This window comes from Pteropus medius, unplaced genomic scaffold (genome assembly GCF_902729225.1).
Source record: "Pteropus medius unplaced genomic scaffold, Ma_sr-lr_union100, whole genome shotgun sequence".
NCBI lineage: Eukaryota > Metazoa > Chordata > Mammalia > Chiroptera > Pteropodidae > Pteropus > Pteropus medius.
Genome location: NW_024344378.1, coordinates 54,131,480 through 54,155,345, shown reverse-complemented (window position 1 = coordinate 54,155,345; position 23,866 = coordinate 54,131,480). Strand labels below are relative to the sequence as shown.

General features: G+C 35.6%; 1 protein-coding gene and 1 pseudogene across 5 annotated transcripts in view; one reads left to right on the top strand and one right to left on the bottom strand.

The window, feature by feature from the left end:
* The window catches only part of NRG3 (neuregulin 3), a 990,054-nt gene that overhangs the window by 161,675 nt on the left and 804,513 nt on the right, over positions 1-23,866 (bottom strand). The gene's annotated exons all lie outside the window — the stretch shown is intronic.
* LOC120610069 (uncharacterized) lies at positions 17,590-17,708 on the top strand (annotated as a pseudogene).

Here is a 23,866-nt window from a genome sequence, read left to right as displayed (position 1 = left end):
GATTAAAGATTTAAAAGTAAAAGGCAAAGATATAAAATTTTTGAAGGTAATATTGGAGTATATTTTCAGAAATTACACACAACGCACAAACTAAAGGAGAAAAAACTAAAAGAAAACATTGGTTAAAATTTACATTAAAATCCAGAATTAACTTTTATTTATCAAGAAAGCATTGTAAACCAAGCGAAAGTATAAATCATAGATTGGGAAGTTATTCTCAACATATAAACACACTGCATACACACATACCCAAACACACCACACACAAATGTACACAACAAATATGTTGAACATATAAAAAAGTATCAATCAATAAGGAAAAGATTGATAACCAAAGAGAAAACTGGGCAAAAGCTTGAAGAAACACTCACAAAGTAAAAGGGGAAAATCTAAATGGCTATAACATATAAGAAATATGGTGTGGGAAATACAAATTAAGTCCAAAAACAGGATATATTTACATTGTCATAAACATGACAAAATTGAAAAGTCCCAAATACCACCTGTTATTAAGGATACAACACAACCAAAATGTCAACTGCTATAACACTCTTGGTAAAAATTGTGGCATTGCATAGAACATCTGAAAATGCACATTGCCCTTCAACTCAGCCAATTCATTTCTAGTTATATACTCTAGAGAAGCTACATGTATGGCAAGACCTATATGCAGGACTGATAAATTTTTCCTTTGGTTCAAGTTCTTGTTTCTTGTTTTATGACATGCAATAGCAGAAAATGACTTTCTCCCTCCAGTGCCTATAGAGTCCTCTCCTTCAAGTGCTGTGTAAATTGTTGAAAATGAAACCTGAAACCTCTCTGTAAGCATACAGGAAATCAATGAAAGATTCATTAAAGCAGAGTATCCAAGGTAATCATAATTTGCTTTCTGAAGTATTTTGAGTAACAGGAAACTTTTCAATAATCGTTGCTGTGCTTAAGATAATAATGTCATTAATTAGTTTCTTCGAGAGACTTCCTGGGTATTTTATAAATGACTTCTTTTTCACACTTCTAAGAAAGAAGTCATCATGCATGCAAACTGCAATCAATGCAGGCAACTCTATGAAAAGCGACTGTCTTCTCCATTTGATGTGCTTCAATTATTCCATGTTTTTAATCCATTTATCTCTACTGCAAAGAGTAAGTGAGGCACAAGGAGGTAAAGAATATCTCAGACAAGTTCTTGGCTAGCTGAGTCAGAAGGGATTTGGGCATAAAAACAGCAGTGAAAACAAAAATCAGACACAGTAAACTATGTATCACAATTTGCAAATTAAATATAATAGTAGATGGTTGACCTTGGGAACATCAAACTCTCTCAGTCATAAAGTTGCTTAAATCTTAGAAGTGTTACTCAAAGGAAGTTTTCTTATGACTTACTTTAAAAATATCTTTCAGGAACCTAATATATGAAACACATAATTTGCATTTGTATACTTTTTTATTTATTAAGATTATCTTTATTCTATGAAAATTTGTGATCCTAATAACAAAATTATATGCTATAAGACCATAATAAAATAAATATATTAATTTATTCATTCTAAAATGAAAGGGGAATAATTGCATTCTAATATTTGTTATTGAGGTAATTCTCAATATAATAATCTTAGTAATAATAATAAAACAAAATGTTAACATTTACTGGCTGTTCTCTCAGACACTGGAGCTAAATGTGACACAGATGTTATTTTATATAATCCCCACAACAGCCTTATAGAGTAAGGTGAAATATTTTAATATTATAGATGAAGAAACTGAGATCAAGAAAATCTAAGATACTTTACATTGATCGTAGGGGATCAAGAATTCAAACCCAGGCCTGTTTGCCTCCAACAGACTCTGCCTGTTCTATATATACCTTCAGCCTCTTAAATGTTTTGAGTGTCTAGTGTCCGTCAAGATAGCATCAGATGCTGGGCGTTTAATCTGAAATTTCCTCATGGTACTGTATTATCATCAAGAATACAAAATAGAGGGGGGGGAATTGCAAAAGAAAAGAATAATTGCTAAATTTATGTGTGTGCAATGTGCCATGGGGCACAGCGTAGCAAAGAATGTGTTGTTTTAGGGAGGGGGTGAACCAGGGAGTGTTCACAGAGGAGAAGAGGTGAGTAGGAGTTTGCAAAGCTGATAAGGGGGAAGTAAACAAAAAAGAAAAACGAAAACCCTGATGGATCACAGGTTTGTAGATATAAGAGTAAAGGACTAATTTAAAGAGAAGTTAATATTTTTACTTTAAGTGCCTTTACATTTAAAGGGAAGGATGTTGAAAGAAGGGGCACAGAGCTGAGTGAAGAATATACGACTTGAAAAGAATGTTTGATAATACCTGCTAGTCAAAGCTATAGTCTAAAGAGGGTATGGGCTCATTAACTAATCACCACATTTACAAGGACTCCAAGACTCTTCCTACTCCAAGTATAGTCTTGCAGCATCATCATCACCTAGGACCTTTAAAATTTGGAACCCCTGGCCTTGATCCAAACCTACTAAAACCAAAGCTTCATTTCACGAGATCATCAGGGGATTTGTGTGTACACTGACTAGATAAAAACAATGATTTCTAAGAGAAACTGATGAAAAGTGATATGATTGGGTTCCATATACTTGGGATGCTCTAACCCTAATAAGGTAGCAAATTTACTATAGCAGGTAGCTAATTGATATGTAATCAGACTAAATGTGGATCAGAGTACCCACAGCTGGTGATTCCTTTGGTCAGGAAAGGTAAATTTGAAAATGTACATCTTGCCAGAAAACTGATGGACCATATTGAAATGCTGGGGCTCTGGACACAGTGTCAGTTTTGACTATCCCCAATCACTTGTCCCCAAGTGTAGCAAGAGACAGTTACTTGGCAACAAAAGGGTGTCTGGATGAAAACAGGTTAAGAATAGTCATTCTCATTTATTAAGGCTCTGTGTTGTGGTGAATATTTCACATATGCTTTTTATTTAAGCCTCACTTTAAAAGGCAGGGGATGGAGGTTGGAAGGATGAACAATTTTCCCAGGTGTGAGTATAGCAATAATAGTTGATAGTAATTTTGTAGCTAGCATTTACTATGCATGTATTATGTCTGAAATACTGTGCTAAATGTTTTTGTACCTATTATTTCATTGAATTTTCACCACAATCCTGTGAGGAGATATTATTTCTACATTTTATAGTTAAGGAAGTGAAAGTGTAGACAGTTTAAATGACTTGGTCAAGATCATACAACTATTAACTACTTATGCTTGAACATAGGTGTGTCTGTCTCAAAATCTCACCTCTTTCTTTAACACTAAAGTAACTCCAAAGGCAATCCTTTGTTCATTTGCAATCTTTAAATGTCATAAAGAGATTTTGCCTTCTCTCATGAACTTTTAAAATGAAAGAAACATTTCTGATGAATAATTATAAATAACGAGATTTCTAAAATTCACAAATGATATTGAACTAATGTCTGGTAAAAATGTGCCCTTCAACAAAGATGAAATAAGTATACTTTCGTTGATGCATTTGTCTTCACTGATTTATCAAGAGATGGGTGGGTAATTGGATTTCACTACCTATTCTGTCATGTAGTCTCACACAAATAAGTGCAGAAATATCTACATGCAGTTCACAAAGACATTAACTGTACATTTCCAAAATAAACTTCTAAGTCAATCCCACACATCAAGGTCTCTATTTCCCTAGTCACACTACAGCAAAATCAATAAATGTGTCTGCATTCATCCAACACAGGTGCCTTTACTGGAAGGTAGAATGATTTAGAGGAAGTGCAGGGGTTGGCTCCTCACAGAACTCTGTCTGAATCTCAGATTCCTCACCTAAGAGTCACATGACCTCAGACATGCTCTTTAATACTCTCTAAATCATGATTTCACCCACCATAAAACAAGCATTTTTGTTACCTCAGAGAACAATTATTAAGGATTTAACACAATCACATGAAGAGCCCGGTGGATAGTACTGTTCGTGGATGCCCCCCGCCCCTTCCACATTACCTATCATGCTTCTCACATTCAGGATTTGAAAGATACACATTTCCTTCTTGAAATCAATGTATCTGAGCAAATACCATAAACTGACAAGGATATGCCAGATTCTGAGCAGTTTCCACAATCTCTAGTTTTTTTAGTTTTAGTCTATTAAATCTGAGTTTACTGATTCGATCACCTTGAACGGCACATTTGTTTTCTGCAGTTGGATCATGCAGAGTAGCCCCAGGCTGATTCATAAAGTATGAGATATGCTCAAACCCTTCTTCCCATCTATTTTCTGCTGCTGCACACCCTCCCCTGACTTTTAGACAGTTACATTTTTTTGAGATGCTATTCATTTGTGGCAGCACACCAACACTTCCCTTCTCTATCCTGAGTCATCTGTATTCTCTCCCATTTCCTAATGCCCAATTAAACATTCTTTAAATGTATATGATATCAATGAGGTATTAGAGTAAAAGGAATTTGATTTTAAAAATTCACTGTAAGTACAGGTAACCTCTAGTGGATTTTAATTGGCTATCAAACTGCATGTTAAAATAACAATGATCTTTAACCCAGATCATTGTTATTTTAACATGCAGTTTGATAGCCAATTAAATCTATATCTAATGGTGGAATTTTCCTAGTTTTGGGTAAGGAACGTTTTCCTCATATTCTTAAAATAAAAATTGGTCAGTGCAGCTAACATGAGACACTTTGATAATTTCAAGAAACTCAGAGAAAGCAAAGCACTGGGTAGCAATGAATAATGTTGAATGTTAAATTGAATGTGTCTTTTGGAACAGATAATCTGAACTTACCATCATATCACATGGACATTATAACGTGGAGAAAACAAATGCCATAGGAACGTGTGAGCATATTTATCCTCCAGAATATTGCTCTCCCTAGAAATTCTGTGCACTCTTTAAACAATGTCTTAAAAGATAAGCCACGTTTGCTCCAGGTAAATAGGGTTTTCATGGGTAATGTATCTGTCACATTTGACGGTGCTGCCACTCAGTAGTCAGACAAAAAGCAGCTGAAGATTACAGTTTTCCATTTTTATGATGTCTAAAATTATGAACTCTGTGGATACCAGTGATAGAATGATTAACCCTCACTTCTATAATGCCACAGAGCTTGATGCCTGTAATTCATTTTTGGAGGGGTTGGCAATCTGCTAATGACCTTTGTTCTGTCTGGAATGTGTCAGCTCATTTTGTTAAGAGAGAAAGAAAAAGCAAAAATAGTTTTCTAACACTATTTTCCCAGCGTGTAAAGAAGCTGATAGAGTCACTGCTTCAACTATAAGTTTTCATGTATATTTTAGTCTTATTTAGTCATGAGTTGCATAATGATGTTTCGGTCAAATATGGACCTCATGCACGATCAGTGGTCTCATAATAAAACTGAAAAACTCCTATTGCCTAGTGACCTTGTAACTGGCATAATGGATTAGCGCAATGCACTACTCATGTGTTTGTGGTGGTGTTGGTGTAAACAAATCTGCTGTATTGCCAGTCGTATAAAAGTACAGCAATAAAACTGTACAGTACCTAATATTCGATGATGATAAATGACCATGTTATTGGTTTATGTATTCTTTTTACTATACTTTTTGTTACTTTAGAGTGTACTCTTTCTATTTATTTTTTTAAAAAAGTTTGCTCTAAAACAGTATACCGTGTTACACTAGCAGCAGCCTCAGACATCTCATGATTACCATGTCTCCTGATTGCATTATTTTCTCTTGTGCTTGATTCAGTCTTATGTTGTCTTGTACAGGAACATGCTGTACAAGCTTGTAGACTAGGAGCAATAGGCTATACCAGACGGCCTAGGTGTGTAGTAAGCTATACCATCTAGGTTTCTCTACGTTCATTTAATGATGTTTGCACAGGGACAAAATTGTCTAACAACATATTTCTCAGAACGCAACCCTGTTGTTAAGTAGCTCATGACTGTAGTGTAATTCTCAATGCATGTGGATCCTAACACCAGAGATAAAGTTCTCTAAATTTCTGGTGTTTGGACTGGCACATTTAAATGGTTTAAATATATACATCCAGACAGTTGCCACCTTTTTGAAGAACAATTTTACTCTAGTCTCCACATAATAGGAATATTCCAGCACATATCCAGTATTTTAGGATGTAGTGTCCTGAAATATCTTTGTTGCATTTACTTTATTTTATTCCATTGTTTCTTCTTGGAAACAAAATGCCCATTTGTGCTAATATCTTTGCATTTGTCCTTTCCAAAAGACACAGTAAAGTATTTTGCACTTCCAGCTTCCCCAAATCTCTTTCATTTGTTAATTAAGCATAGTCACAAGATTCCTCAGATAACAGCCCTTCCAGCCAGATTATGCCCCCAACTTCTCTGTGCATCAGCTGCCCACACCATATCATACCTAAAAGTTTGGACAGTGCTTCAGGTCACCCTTAGGTCAAATAAAAACTCAAACTGGATCTCTCCTAGTCACATTTAAAAACCTCTTTGGTTGGCATTTCAGAACTTTTGATCAATTTATATTTTTCTCTTAATTTTGATATATGGTGCTTTGTAGTCTAGTTGCAAATCTCTTATAATTTTTAAATATTTTGATACAGAAAATAGACTGTTAGCAATATTTATGCCCCTTTCATCATTTTTGTCATCAATAGTAAGAGTGCCAACATTAATCAAGTACTTCCTGAATGCAAAGCCATGGCTTAAACATCCAACATGCACTCTCTCCTTTCCCACAAAATACAGCACAGTGACTTATCCAAAATCACAATTCAATAATTGTTAAATGAGTTAATGATATTCATTATTAGGATGCTTAAAAAATAAGCCAAGTCAGTGTTAGTGATCAATATGCTTCCCTTTATTCACAGTGTCTAGAACATGGAAGCAACCGAATTGTCCTATGATAGATGATTGGATAAAGAAGCTGTGGTACATATATGCAATGGAATATTACTCCGCCATAAGAAGAGATGAAATACTGCCATCTGCAACAACATGGGTGGACCTCAAGATAATTATGCTAAGTGAAATAAGCCAGACAGTTGAAAATCATATGCTATCACTTATATATGGGATATAAACCTAAAATCAACAGAGCAGAACAAACAGAGACTCATGGTCATGGACAATAGACTAGTGGTTACCAGAGGGTAAGGGGGAGAGGAGAGGTAGACGGGATAAAAGGGGTCAAATATGTGGTGACAGAAAGAAATCTAACTATGGAAGGTGAACACAGTGTATATGTGTGTGTGCGTGTGTATGTATATATACATACACACACATATACTTTACTGTTAAAATGTACATATGTGTGTGTGTGTGTATATATGTATACACACACACACACACACACATATACTTTACTGTTAAAATGTACAGCTCAAACTTATTGGATTTCATTAACCAATGTCACCATAAAAAATAATAATATGCTTCCCTTTCTTGCCTATAGATAAAAATAATTAAGTCGATAATAATTTATCTGGGGCTTTCTCAATTGTTAAAACCAAAAATCACAAGGAGAATTCAGGAAAATCGTAACCAAATGTAAGATTTTTTTTCCCCTATGAGAAAGTAAAAATATAGAAATCCAGAGAATTACTAGAAAAATTTTACTAGTGTTAAAACAATTTTCAAATAATTATTGAATGCAGTTTTTCAGTTATCAGTAATGGACTCTAACATATATATATTCAGTATGGGGGTAAAGAATCATATCCATGGACAAGAGAGAAAACCAGCTATAATGCCAAGGGGAAGCAGAAAGAACCAAAGGCAAGAACCTCAAAAAAAGGCATTGAATTCTGGAGTTTAAAATACAAGGTTTCTGGTCTTCTGAGCCTTGGAACTATAAACATGAACATACAAATTAGCTCAGGGGTTTCTCATACGTATATAGCAGATAATCACAGGGTACATCTGCTTACCTCTATAAGAAATAAGTAAAGTTTTCATTGTTATTTCTTTGACTATCATATAGATTTGTGTGCAATTCTGTCCAGAGTTTACAGTCTCTTGTGTGTTACCTTACATATACGTAAATTTGTTAATGCTTCCTCAAATTGAAGTTGTCTTCTCTCCTTTGTTTTAGTACATGAGGTCTTTGTCAGCAGGATTGTTTTATTTATCCAACACAATTTACTGTATATGTTGGTCAACACCAAGCTGAGCAGATTATGAGATATTACAAATATCAGGGTACAATATGCTTTGAAAAAGAGGAAACAGTGTTGCATATTTTTTTCAAGCCCTTGCTCAAAGATATTGCCTCATGTATATAAAAGAATATTGAAAAGGCAGTAATAGTTAACATGCTTCTAGAGGGTGATACTTTGAACAATTTTAGGGAAATTTTGAGATATTTTAGTGCAGTCATAATTATTTTAATAGTTATTGTATTACGATTTCTGCTGAGTTGTATTGCTTAAAACTTTTAATTCTTTTGAGAACAAAAACAAGTTGAGAATCTATTGCCTTCTTTGAAGGCAAAGCCAGGGCATAAATGGGACTTTGAATGGCAATGCTCACATTATTTTCTATGCAAATGGAATCCCCCCAGAGCAGAACTTTAAACATTTTAAGTGTGGTTAGGCTACAGTATCACTTGTAGTTGAGATAGAATAAAGTCAGAGAAAGCAAATTAGTTATTACTGGAGCTTATTTCAGGTAATTAGATGGAGCTAGTGGTGGTGGAGAGGAGAAAGAGGGAACAGATTTGAGAAATATTTGGGAAGCAGAAATGAGCAGACAAGAACATTTGATTAAATGGCAGGGTGCGGAAGAGAGCAGTGATGGATGATTTTGAAGTTTTGAATCTGAGAACGTGAGAGAAAAGGAAGACCATTTTCCAAGTTATAGAATTTTAGGTGATTGATTTATAGATTAAAGTACTAAGTAGGTGGTTTTTGACATGATCCTACTGAAATGTCAGGCACCCAAAAAGGTTGCTATATACGTATGTGCAGTAAGGTCATGAACAGAGTGACACATTTAAGTTCATCTAAATTTTAGAAGTTGCTATAGCCACTGAGTAGAGTGAACTGAAGGAAGTGGATTCATGTATAAAAGACATGATTATATATATGAGAGAGACACAAGAAATATCCCCTTTCTGTGGCAGCAGTAAAGAAGAGTCCCTGAAGCAGAACAGCAGGAAGCGGCTGGAGGAGACTATCATCTACTAAAGGCCAGAGAGGAGAGAGTTCCAGAAGATTGACAGTGTTAAATGTAACAAAAATGAAGACCAATAAAAATGTTTATTTTTTTCATAAGTTTTTCCTTTTCTTTTCCTTTTAGATCTAATTTTTTTTCTAATCACCTTATTTCAGTTTTCCTCATTCTGGTATATGTCGTTCTTTTATAGCTTCTTAATTTATTTTAGCCATTTAAAAATATATGTATTAGCTTACAGTTTTCTGTTGTTTTGCGAGAATCCTTCTGGCATAATTTCGTTGTCTCAATCATTCTGCTTTTATTCTCTATTCCTTATAATAACTTTGTATGGAAATTGCCCATAATCTATTTTTCATCCTCTTCTTCCTGTTTCTCCTCTTCTTTAACTCTTCTCCTCCTTCTCAACCTTCTTTGGTGTTTTCCTGTACTTCTAAGGAAGGCAGATAGGTCAGAACAGATTTTCTGGCATATGGGTCTAGAGCTCCCTCTCCTGTCACTTTTGAAAAGTAATAAAAATATATGACCTCACATTTACTGATAATGCTGCTTCTGTTCCTTTTCTCTGTTTTTTTTTTTTTAACCATTTTTCTTTGCTTTGCTTCTACAGTAGCTATTCTGACAAATGTGGGTTTTCTCCCAGCAATTTCTCATCAGTGTGGGTCTTTGGCCTGGAGGGAAGCTGCATATGATTAGTTTGGAGGATCCATAGGGCCCAGCCTCTTCCAGGACTTTCAGACTTCTTTGCAGAGCCCGTGGCCTCACCCATGAAATGTTAGGTTTATGCTTCATGGTGGACACAACAGGCTTCCAGTGGGGCTTTTTGGCAATCTGGGAGTTTTGGAGGGTATTATTTTAATATTAGATGAGTAAAGATTATGCATTGTACTTCATAATCTGTGTTTGATTTAATAATAAAATAATGTTTTCAATGTCTTATTATTAAGTAAAATCGATACTTCAGAAGGATTCATCTTATCCTATGACCTCATATGAGCCTAAAATTGCATATAACCTTGACTGACAATCTCGTGTGTCTATTTTAGAAGTTTCATTACAATTGTGGGGATATTGGCCAGGCTTCAGTGGGCAGTGTTATGTATCCTGCTTTTAGGAATATATATATAACCAAACATGAATCATTTGGCAAAGGAAAAGATAGAGATGAGACTTCAGAGAGAAATAGTAACTGAAGGAAAGAAGGAACTTCTTAGAATTAAGGAGACTTTAAAATATTATTTTAAGCATGAGAAAGAATTAGGAGAGGCAAGATTGAAAAGGCAAATGTTGAATAAAGAATATAGTCCAAAAGAATAAAATCCAAATAATTTTAAAAGGCTTATTATAAAGCCTTTATAATTATAAATTAGTTATAAAACACATGCACACACACACACATGCACACACAAATACACAAGAATAATTCCTCCGTAGTGATAACAAATTATTAACAAACATTTGTTTGAAGATTTCTAGTACTGGGACTTTGTTTTATTGATTGGAAGACTTTTATTCCCGCATTTTTGCACAGGAGTTTTATTTCCTCTTTTGTGGTGCCAGCCATAGAGAAGAAACTAATTTCTGTCTATGTGATATAAGAAATGTGAGGTTTTGGTGGGGGAATAGGTAAAGATAAGTTTCCTTTTGTCCAGAACCAATGACTTGTTTGAATGAGTCGCTGCTATTCTACACATGAGACATATGCTTTAGAGGAAGAACAAATGTAGGAATGTAAAAGTTAAGGGACAAAGAGTTATAGTGAAGCTCAATGCTAGGTGAGCTCCACTGATCCATTATGCCAAAACAGGCTATTATTCTGCAAATGTGTCTTTCTGAGCCCAAGATCCATTTCATGACAGTTGGAAGCCTAAGCTTGAGGGCAACTTGCTCGGTTCCACCTAAGAGTCATTTGGTCTGCAGCCAAGTCCAGCTCTTAGGAATATGGCAATGCCTATAATTAATATTCTTTCTTCTGTTTATTAAACATTGTATTCAGTCCCCAAAGCCTTAAACTTTAGGGAGTAAACAGAGTAAACAAGTGAGCAGAGTAGACTTTTATTATACCCATACTGCATGGTTCAGCTAAAAAAGCACTGATAACTATGTAAAGCAGTAAGTATAAAACTTTATTGGTGAGATTATGATGCATAAAGAAGCACTCTGTATGATGATAACAGCACAAAGGAGAATGAGGAAATGGAGTTATACATAAGCAAATTTTTTTTTATAATATTCATATTAAGTTGTTATTAATTAAAACTAGATTGTTTTAAATTAAGACATTTAGTGTAATATGCTGGCCAATGACTAAGAAAATACAAATTTAAAACCTATAGATCAAAAAATGGAATTAAAATGGTACTCTAAATAGATCTATCTAATATAAAATAAGGCTGTGATGAAAAGATATGGAGCAAACAAGACATACTATACACAAGCACAAATAACAAAGAAGCAGAAGTAAATCTTGCCTTATTAGTAATCACGTTAAATGTAAATGGGTTAAACATTCTGATTAAAAGGCAGATATTAGCAAATCAAAATCATAATGAGATAACACTTCTTGCCCATTACAATGGCTAAAATAAAAAGGATGATAAAAAGTGTTGGTGAAGATTTAGAGAAATTGAAACCCTCCAACATTGCTGGTGGCAACGTAAAATGTTGGTGCTGCTATGGAAAATGCTTTGCAGTCATTTAAAATGTTAAACATGGAGTTACCATATGATCCAACAATTCTACTCCTAGATGTATATCCAAAATAAATGAAAACACATGTACAACATAAAAACTTGTACATGAATGTTCATAGCAGCATTATGTCATAAAAGCCTAAATTTGGAAACATTCCAAATGTTTATCAACTGATGAATAAATAAACAATATGTGCTATCCATACATTGGAATATTATTTTGCAATCAAAAGAATGGCACATGCTACAACATAGGTGAAATTTAAATGCATTATGCTAAGTGAAAGAAGATAGGTACAAAAAAACAAATAACAAAAGACATGTATATTGGACAGCCAGTCAAGATGCCTTAGAAGGTGGAAGCTGTACTCGCCCCCTCTTAAGAATACATTAAAGTTACATGAAATTACTGAATAATCATCACTGGGAGTCACCTCAAGTCTAGAAGAACTGAAGTCCTACAACTGGGGACATACATAAGAGGTCACTTTGAGATTGGTAGGGGGGTGGAGATGCAAAACGGGCCAGTCCCAAAACCACATGTGGCAGTTGAGAACTGGGAGGATTATCTTGGCTGCAAAGCACCCCCTCTCCCTGGAGAAGCAAGAGGATCTTAGCTCCATACTGGGAACCTCAGCTCAGGGTTCCAGTGCTAGGAAAAGAAATCCCCACAGCCTCTGGCTGTGAAAATCAGCAGAGATTGTAGCTGAGTGAGACAAAAGCCTACAGGAGTTGCCGATGTTTCTCTTAAAGGGCCCACGCATGGACTTACTCAGTGACAGATTCACTTACTCTGAATTCCAGCACTGAGGCAGCTGCTTCAAGGAGTGCCAGGGGCATACAGGAAGACACTGAGTTGTCTGGCTTCAGGGCAAGGGATGGAGGGAGCAGCTTTCTCCTAAATAGAAGTGCTGGCAGTAACCATAGTTTCTTTGTTGAGCCCTCCCTGTTCCCACCTTGCGGACTCAGGAGGCCGTCATATCTCAGTCTCCATTAACCTGGTTAACACAGATCACTCTGCCCAGATGATTCCCTGAGACCCCACCTCTCCCAACTTGTGGGTCCAATGCAAGCTGCCTCCAGTAGTTTATTTCATACAAATGGCCTGCTTGGCTCATGCAATAGACTTTCCGAAAATCTCTCAAAGGTTCACAAAAACCAAAGAAGCAGCATCTGGCCTCAGCATGCCCTATACCTCTTGCTGAGCAGCCTCAAGCCCAGCACTGGTGGCGATGGGCCTTGGTTCCTGGCCTTGCCCCTTGAGGCACCTATACATTCAATACAGGTGGCAGCCATCTGCAGATTGCTTGGTGACTCTTACCAGGTAGCCTTAGAAGTGCACAGGCTGCAGTTTAACTTAGCCTGCAGCTGCCTTCTCCCAAGAGGCCCTTGGGCCAGCACGCCCAGTGGCTTGCTTTAACCAGAATCTGAGCTGGAGCACCACCCAGTGCTACATCTGAGAAGGACACACCTGAAGAGCAGACTGGGCAAGCACCAGAGCCCTGCTAAAGTAAACCATGTTCCATAGAGTTGGCCTCTCACTGGCCAATCCTCACAACAAATCAGCTCAAGGGTTAATCTCTCCCATTGACATGCAAACAGTAACTGAAGTTCAACTACAACAGGAGGGCACACATAACCCACAGAAGGGACACAACTTAAGCACCTGGCTCAGGTGAACAGGGAAGATTGTGCCACTAGGCCCCACAGGACCCCTACTACATAAAGCCACTCTACCAATACTGGGAGAATTAAGAGCCCTACTAAATATATAGAAACAAACACAGGGAGGCAGCCAAAATGGGGAGATAAAGAAACATGTCCCACATGAAAGAACATAACAAAGCTCTAGAAAAAAGAACTAAACAAAATGGAGACAAGTAATCTATCAGATGCAGAGTTCAAAACACTAGTTATAAGGATCTTCAATGAACTTAGGAAAGAGTAGATGAACTCGGTGAGAACTTTAACAAAGAGATAGAAAACATAAAAGCAAATCAGTCAGAAATAAAGAATACAATATCTGAGATGAAGAGTATGTTAGAGGGAATAAAAAAATTGGATGAAGCAGAGGATCAAATCTGTGATTCAGAGGATGGTGTAGCAGGGGACACCCAATCAGAATAACAAGAATCAAAAAAGAACTACCCAAAATGAGGATAGTTAAGGGGCCTCTGGGAAAACTTCAAGTGTAACAACATTTATATCATAGGAGTACCAGAAGAAGAGAAACAGCAAAAAATTGAAAAACTATTTGAAGAAATAATGACAGAAAACTTCCCTAACCTGGTGAAAGAAATATGCATACAACCTCAGGAAGCTTGAGAGTCTCAAATAAGATGAACCCAAAAAGGCCCACACCAAAACACATCATAATTAAAATGTCAAAGGTTAAAGACAAAGAGAGAATCTTAAAATCAGCAAGAGAAAAGCAGTCAGTTATCTACAAAGGAACACCCATAAGACTGTCAGGTGATTTATCAACAGAAACTTTGCAGGGCAGAGGGTTTGGCACAAAATATTCAAAGTGATTAAAAGAAAGAACCTACAACCAAGATGACTCTACCCAGCAAAGCTATCATTTAGAATTGAAGATAAAGAGCTTCCCAGGCCAGAAAAAGCTAAAGGAGGTCATCACTCCCAAGCCAGTATTACAGGAAATTTTGGAGGGATTTTTTTTTTAGAAGAAAACAAACGCATCAAAAACACAAATAATAAAATGGCAATAATGACATATCTATCGACAAGTACTTCAAATGCAAAAGGATTAAGTGTTCCAATCAATAGATATGGTAGCTGAATGGAAATGAAAACAAGATCCTTACATATGCTGCTTATAAGAGACTCACTTCAGATCAAAAGACACATACAGACTGAAAGTAAAGGGATAGAGAAGATATCTTATGAAAATAAAAAAAAATCTAGGGTAGAAATATTTATATGAGACAAAATAGACTTTAAAACAAAGGCTATCATAAGAGACAAAAAAGGACCCAGTAATTTCACTTCCGAATATTTATCTGAAGAAATTCAAAATACTAATTTGAAGGGACATGTGCATCCATATGTTCATTGCAGCATTATTAAGACTAGTAAAGATATGGAAGTAATCTGTTGTCCATCAATGGATGATGTACACATATACAATGGAATATTACTCAGCCATAAAAATAAATAAATAAACCAACCAACCAACCAACCAACAAACAAACAAACAAATAAATAAATAAATAAAGAATGAAATCTTGCCATCTGCAACAATATTGATGGACCCAGAGGGTATTGAACTGAGCAGAGTAAGTAAGGTGGAGAAAGATGAATGCCGTATGATTTCCCTTGATGTGGAATCTAGGGAACAAAATAAACAAAACAGAAACAAACTTATAAGACACAAAAACATTTTGAGGTTTGCCAGATGAGAGGGATGTTGGGAGGGTGGGTGTAAAAGGGGAAATAATTGAGAAGTACAAATTGGTAGTTATGAAATAATCATGGAGATGTAAAGTAAAGCGTAAGGAATATAGTCAATAATATTGTAATAACTATGTATGGTGTCAGATGGGTACTAGTTATATAAATGTCTAGTCACTATGTTGTATACCTGAAATTAATATAATATTATATTGTATGACAGTTATAATTTAAAAATAAAAAATATTAAGAGAAAAGAATAGCTATATCTATAGTAATGCAACCCCACTTCTCAAATGCTGCAGGACATTCTAAAACTAAAATTCTCTGTTGTCAGATGAGGTAACAGATAACGAGTACCAATTTTTACTGGAACATATGGTATGCTTCGAGAATTAAAAAAATGGTGTTTGGTAATATTTTAAATGTATGAGGTGTTATACTAATGAAAGTACAAAGTATAAAATATAAAAAAACTTGTAAAAATATATATATTGTATGGTATGTCCAGAAAAGACAAATTCATATAAAGAAAAAATAGAATAGTGATTGTTAGGGGTTGGGGGTAGGGTACTGGGAGTGGTTTCTAATAGATACAAGATTTCATTTTGGGGTAATAAAAATATTCCAAATTTAGATGGTGGTGATGAGTTTCACAACTCTGTATATACTAAACACAATTGAATTGGCTGTACTGAACTTATATACCATGAGAGTTTCATGGTATGCAAATTATATCTCATTAAAATTATATTAAAAATATCATAGAGAAAATAATAATTATGATAGCAAAGTCATTCTTAGTAATATTAAATTCTAGAACATAGCAAAAATATTTTTAAAGCACTAAGAGAAAATAACTATCATCCTAGAATTGTACAAAAATCTATCCAGAGTAACACAAAATAAAGATTTTTAGAGGCTATCAGAGTTTACCTATCTTGAACTTTTAGTGCAAAAAAAAATGTTCTTTAATAAGGAGAAAAATGAATCTAGTATAAAAGGATTTCAACAAGGATGATGGATTTATAATTGATTGTAAAATAATCCATTGGGACATACAATGAAAAATGAATGCCATTCACAATAGCAATAATGTCTCCGAGGTAGTTAGAAATAAACTTGGAAGGTGTGTAAGGTCATTATTGATAAAACATATAGATAAATAGATATAAATAAAGACGTTCACAGAAGAAATTCTAAATAGAACAAACAATACTGCATGTTCATGAGTGAGAGGACTCAATTTTGTGAAGATAAAATTGTCTCTTAAAGTAATTAATAATTACAATGCAAGTCCAAAAAAAACTCCAGCAAGACTTTTCATAAAACTTGACAAATTTATCAAAAATTTAATTGAAAAAGCAGAGGTCAATAATAAATAACATTAACAAAAAAGAATTTGCCTTATTTGATATTAAGATATATTATTAACCTGTAATAAGTGTGATAATGAAAGAGGTAAAATAATATATAACAAAGGAAAAGAATAGATAGCTCACAAATGAACACCCCTGTGTATAATATTGATATGTGATAAAGGTAGCAATAAATAAAGTTTGAAAAATATAAAATAACATCCTTTATTGTTAATCTCCTAAAAACCTATATAAGAGTGATGACCATGGAGGACAGCACCATGTTTTTTTTGTTGTTGTTGTTTGTTTGTTTTAATGGAGAAATTAGAGGAATATAATAACGGAGTGCAGAAAGCTTCACATAACTGCAATTTTTTATTCTCTTAAATAATTCTTCTTAAGTAAATATCATAAATTTTTAATTTAGTTTTAAGTATACAGTACATTGGTTAGACATCTATATAGTTCATAAAACGATCCCCCAATTGCACCCTCTCTCCCCTGACCCTCTACCTAGCCAACTTATTAATGCTAACTGTATTCCCTATGCTGTGCTCCGCATTCCCTTGACCATCCATCAGCTACTAATTTGTGCTTCTTTAGCCTTTCACCTTATTCTCCCCTCCCCTCTGTCCGACACCAAATTGTCTACTATATTTGTGTCTGTTTTTGATTAGTTTGTTCTTTTTATTCCTTAGATTCCACATATAAGTGAAATCATATAGTGTTTATCTTTCTCTGTCTAACTTAAATACCTTCTATGTTCATCAAAGCAAATCTTTTTCCATCCCCTTCCTTTTGATATGTAGGGGTCTTGTTTTCTTATCCTTTCAGCCACTCTACCTTTGGTTGGAGCATTTAATTCTTTTCCATTTAATGTACTTATTGATAGGAATGTAATTGTTACCATTCTTTATTCCTGTTTTTGATGCATGTTTTTTCTTCTTAAAGAAGTCCCTCCGTCTACAGCCATGCTACTCTGAACAAGCCCTATCCCATCTGATCTAGGAAGCTAAGCAGCATCGGGCCTGGTTAGTACTTGGATGGGAGATCACCTAGGAAGACCAGGTGCCATAGGTGTAAAAATAAAAAATAAAAAATAAGGGATTGTAAGCTGACAAGGTCCTTGCAATCTGTGAAGTCAACCAAGGGTTGCCTTGCCTAAAAAATAAATAAATAAATGAATGAATGAATGAATGAATGAATGAATGAATAAAATAAAAAGAAGTCCCTCCAACATTTCCTGTAATACTGGCTTGGTGGTGATAAATTCTTTTAGTTTATTTTTGTCTGGGAAGCTCTTTATCTGTCCTTCAGCTCTAAATGATAGCTTTGCTGGATAAATTATTCTTGGTTGTAGATCCTGGGTCTTCATTCTGTTGAATATTTTTTGCCAAACCCTTCTATCTTGCATAATTTCTTTTGAGAAATCAGCTGCCAGTCTTATGGGTGTTCCCTTATATATAATTATTTGTTTTTCTCTTGCTGCTTTTAATATTTTTTCTTTGTATTTAACCTTTGGCATTTTAATTATGATGTGTCTTGATGTGGGCCTCTTTGGGTCCCTGATTTTTGGAATTCTCTGAGCTTCCTGGGGTTTTATGTCCATTTCTTTCACCAGGTTAGGAAAGTTTTCCATCATTATTTCTTTGAACAGCTGTTTGACACTTAATAGTGTCCCATATTCTCCTTAAATTATTTGTATAGTCTCGGCATCTTTTTTCTTGCCATTCTGATTGAGTGTCTTTGGCTTCCCTGTCCTCTAGACAGGGCATTTGATCCTATTCTTTATTCACTTTGTTTAATCCTTTGTTTATTCCATTTAATATATTTCTCATCTCAGATAATGTGTTCTTCATTTCAGACTAGTTCCCTTTTATAATTTCCATTTTCATTTTTATGTTTTTTTATCTCTTTGTTGAAGTTCTCATTGAATTTACCTACACTTCCCAAAAGTTCATTGAGCACCTTTAAAACCAGTGCTTTGAACTCTGCATTTGTTAGATTACTGACTCTACTATATCTGGATCTCTGTTCTATTCTCTCATATGGTTTCTGCTTCTTTGTCTTCCCATTTTGGCTGCCTTTCCATGTCTGTTTCTATGTAGTAAGCAAAGCTCCTAAGTGTCCCGGTCTTATTAGTGTGGATTTGTGAAGTAGGTGTTCAGTGGCACAGTCCTGAGAGGGGTTCAGCTGCAGGCCAAATTTAGTCCAAGCCTCTACCCCTCTGGGGCCACCTGTTAAGATTCAGCAAGCAATTCCCAGATGCTGGCTTATAGTTGCTTCAAAAGGCCACATCAGAAACCAAGGCCAGCTGCCCTCTCCATTGTGAGTCTCAGCAAGGAGTACCTCACTCACTGGGGATACACCTAGATGTGGCTTGGATGGGGCCGTGAGTTGGGGGAGGTGGAGTTTCAGAAAATCCTCTGGCCAGAGCGACCTCTGTTAAAGAGTTTGATGACATCACAGCCATGGAAGCACTGTGTCCAGGCACTGGGAAAGGGGAGGACTCAACAAGGAATAATGGATACCGCTGGCACTTCTGTACCAAGTGAGTCTTTCATAGGCCTTCACTCCGACAATGTCTCTTTGTAAGTCCCTGGTGCTCTTTGCACGCAGCCGAATCGCACCGGTGCTAAAAGTGAGCAGGTCCCTCACTGCAAAAATTTGCTCATGGACACGGCCCCTTTAAGAGGCATCTGCAGCTGCCACTGCTGCAGCCACAGCCTCCGTCTCATTCAGCCACTCAAGATGAGACTGGGCAGCCCGCATCCTCACCCCATCTTACCTTCTGCCATTGTATGGTGATATCTTGGATTTCTCCCTAGTCGTATGGCTTGTTCTTCTCAGGTGACTTTTCTTTGCTGCTGCTCCTTGTTTCCGTCACAACTTTGATTTGGTTGCCAGAGAGATGAACAGAGCCTCTATCATCTACGTCATTATTTTTTCTTTTTCAATTATAGTAAAATTTTAACATTTGATAAATTAGGTTGTGATAAATTATGTTATTTTACTTAGTCCTCACCGGAAGTATGTATATATTTAATTTTAATTTGATAAATTATCAAATTATCAAATTAAAATTATCAAATTAAAATTATCAAATTAAAATTAAGTACATACATACTTCTGGTGAGGACTAAGTAAAATAACATACTTATATACTTAAAATTACTGGTTAAAACTAGGATCTTCATATACACTATTTTCTCCTTTCTCCTTTTGGATGACAGATATTTTATATTCTTTTGATATAGAGCATCAAGGAAGCTCTAGTCATGTCTTACCTTTAAATAATTCTATTTGCTGACAGTAATAACATAAGTTTAACCAAAGACTTCTCCTAGTAAATAATTTCAGGTTTTCTTACTCTCAAAGAAGCAACAAAAACAATGCTAGATTCTCTCATTTCAACCAAAATGAAAATAACAAACACAGAATGTATAAGTACAATGGCTATATAAGTACAAAGTTGCTCTTGTTTGAGCAACTTTGTAAATTTCTTTCATAGGAAATACTCTTAAAATTCTTAAAGGAATTTTCAACTCTATTTCCTTAGCTATATGCTTTAATCTGTGATTCTATGTCATAAGAATAAGCATATTTTCCTTAATTGCAGTTTGTTATGGCCTGGAGTGGCCTTCTACAAGAAAATGGTGACATACCCAAGTGGTTCTCCCCTGCATTGTAGCCTGTACAAGTTGAGCTCAGAATTCAAAACAATCGGTGATGTGGAATAGTCTTGACATTCGTATTAAGGTTTGGCATTCAGATATATTGATATTAATTTTTCATTTCTACATACTGAAAAGGGAGTGGTAACAGATGAGACCAAGCAATGCCATGTGGACTCCAGGGAGCTGCAAAATGCCAATTTCTAGGGGTACAGAAGAAGCCTCAGCCTGGATTTGAAGGCACAGATGGATAATGTCCATGGGGGACAAAAGAATCTGTCAGGCTCATTTGAGAAGGAAAAAAACGAAACAAGACAGATAGCATATCTGTTATATTTGCCTGTGCCCATAAAGTAACTTTTTACTGCTCAAAATGCCCTCTGTAACTTCTAAATCCTAGAAGATTCATACTCCTTTTCCAAGGTTCAGCTCCTACATAGAATATTCCCTATTTACCTAGACGTTGTAATTGCTTTCTTTATGAATTGATAACATGGTATATTCATATAGAGTCTTTAAAATGGATTACTTAAGAAGTACTTTGTTAGATAATGAGAATAAAGTTGTGAATGAGACACAATTATGCCCTTACAAGCTAGTAAGAAACATAGCTGAAGCAATTGGCCACTGCACTAGGGTATAATACATGCTATGGTGTAAGAAATAAAGAAGCTGCAAAATCAATATGGAATCACTTAATTTTGAGGGTACAGAACAGCTTTAGACTGAGTCCTGAAATTTGAGCAGTATAAATAAATATATGAAAAATTATGTGGCGTGCGTGTGTGTGTGTGTGTGTGTGTGTGTGTGTAGAAGAAATGACTAGAGAAGAGTGGATTTGGGTGTTTCAAGCAAAGAGAATAACAAGAACATAGTTTTAAAGATCAGCAAAGTATGGCACATCTTAAAAATCAAGAGCAATTCTGAATGGCTTATTTGGAGTACAAGAAGTTATACCAGGAGAGCTGAAACTAGTGAAGTAAGCAGGGTAGAAGAGAAGAGTAATTGGAAACCACTGTAATTACATTTGCAGAGTTTTTTGTCCTGATGCATACATCCATTCCTCCCTTCTTTAAATAACAGAAACCGGGCTTTTATTTTCTTATAGTCCATGTACTTCCAGAAAGACTTACTCTAACTCATCTTTCAAGGAAAAGGAGTGAGAAAAAGCCAAACCAGATCTACTACTCAGAGTTCATATATAGACAAAGTTATCAGAATTGTAATCAGAATTGAATTGAAGACTTTTAAACTTTTTGCTTGATATCTGTGTGTGTTTTGAAGGGTTAGGAGGAATGTAAGGATATTTTTCTTGCCTACGGGCATGACCTGAATATGATAGCCCATGAAAACTTGCAACCATCCTATCAACACTATGAGAGAGCCAACAATAAGAAGCAGTCGAGAGACAGATTCTGGCCCTGTGGCTTGAGTTTCAAAAAAAGGCTTCTCTGATGCCTCTGAATTTTATAGTTATATAAGTCAAATCACAAGCTTTAATTTTTTAAATTGTGTGTTCCGTTATATGCAACACAGAGTCCTAACTGATAGAGATAGATTAAGAGCACTGATTTTATCTAAGAGGGATGAAAGAATTTTAAGTGGATTCTAACAAGAATGTGTACTCTAGAAAGACAGACTTGACTTCTGGTGTGGACAAAATGGCTTAGACTCATTCTTTATTCCTTCTTTCTGAGTACAACTATAGACCCTGATAATAACATAACATAATAGGCAACCATAAGAAGACTCTGAAAGATGAAACACTGTGTTCCAACATCTTCCAAATCTCTCCCACTCCCCCACACCAGCGGAAGATCAAATCCTGGCATCTCCCCAACCTGAAACCAGCAAGAAATAGCAACACAGGCAGCCCTCTTCCTTCTAGACTGAACTGGAGTCCTGCAAACAAGAGGCCAAGGGAAGTGCTAACTATCCCCGAGGGTGGAGTTTCTTCCCTCCTCCCTCCCCTGCAGAGACACTTGGCAGTTCAGGCAGCCCAAAAGCTCAGGCAGAGATTAAGCGAGAACTCATAGACAACCAGAGGTGAGGGAAATTGCTCTCCCAGGGTATAGAGAGCAGGGAAGTCTAGCCTGGGGAAGCACTTTCTGCTTCATAGACAGTACCAACAGGGATTAGCAAAAGACCTGGTGTCATGGGCAAACTAAGAAGATGAAAATAGCATCTCAATGGCTCTCAAAATGACATTGTAGTTAGAACCGAAGCTCCAAAAAATAGGTCAGTATCTGCACAATAAATATAAAAAGGGTAAAATAGAAGTTTTAACTAGGATACAGAGTCTCCCAACATAATAACCAAAATGTCTAGGTTATAATCAAAAAGCACTTGTAATGCCAAGAACCATGGAATCACAGCTTGAATGAAAAAGGAAAAAGATACCACACTAAGATGACACAGTTGTTAAAATTATTTGACAAAGAGTATAAAGTAACCATTACGGACCAATTATAAAATAGATAATACCACTGAAAATAGAAAATATAAAAATTAAAATTATGGAATGAAAAATGCAATAACCAAAATGTTAAAAGTCACCGAAGGACTCAGCAGCAGAATGAACACAGTATAAGAGGATCAGTTAGCTTGAAGGTAGAATAGAAAGATATCCTTGCCTATATACTAAAGATTAGCAAGACTAAAGAGGTTGGTTGAAATATTATAATAATAATCCCATGAGAGGGAATGGTGGTCTGAAATGAGGCAGTAGCAAAAAAGAAAAAAAATAGATTTTTGAGGTGGTTTGGATGGAATATCAAAAAAACTTAGTGATTTAGTTGAACATGGCCATTAAGAAAAAGGGAAAATCAAAGGTGAATCCCAAATTGGCTTAGGCAACAGAATAAAGCAAAGCAGGCTTGGGAGAAAAAAATAAATCATGAGTGCAGTTTAGGATATTCTTCATTTAAGATGTTGTTGAGCTGGATGAGTGAAAATGTCACTCACATATGTTATATAACTGATTTCTCTATTGAATCAGGAGAACCTAGCTTAGCACCTCACATGTAGTAGATACTAGCAAGTTTTGTGAGTAAGGAATGAATAAGTTTATTTCCTCTAAATTCTAAGAACATTTTTCCTGCAGCATGAACCAGCTTAGGCAGACAAACTCACACTAATGCCACACTTCCAAAGACCAGCTAGACTGCTGGGATATCAAGAGTCCACAGGTAAATGAGCCACACCAGTAAATGTGGGATGTTTTGCATATCCCAGAATGAAACCCAAGCTCAGCAACTGTAGCATTCATTATTTAAATGCTACAAGCCATAGAATAAAACACTGCACTACAAGCCATAGAATAAAACACTGCCCTTATTTTATATATTTTAAAGTTTTTGACATTTGAAAATATTTTGCTTTTTAACATTTGAAAGAATACTTCATACATATTATGACTGAATTAGACCATCGGAGAAAAGTTCATCAATAGTATATCACATTTTATCTCAGTATTTCTATTTTCTCCAAGATTAATGACTTGTTTGAGGAAAAAAATAATAACACTGGGAGGAAAGTGTACCAAATTCTGAAATGTTAATTCAG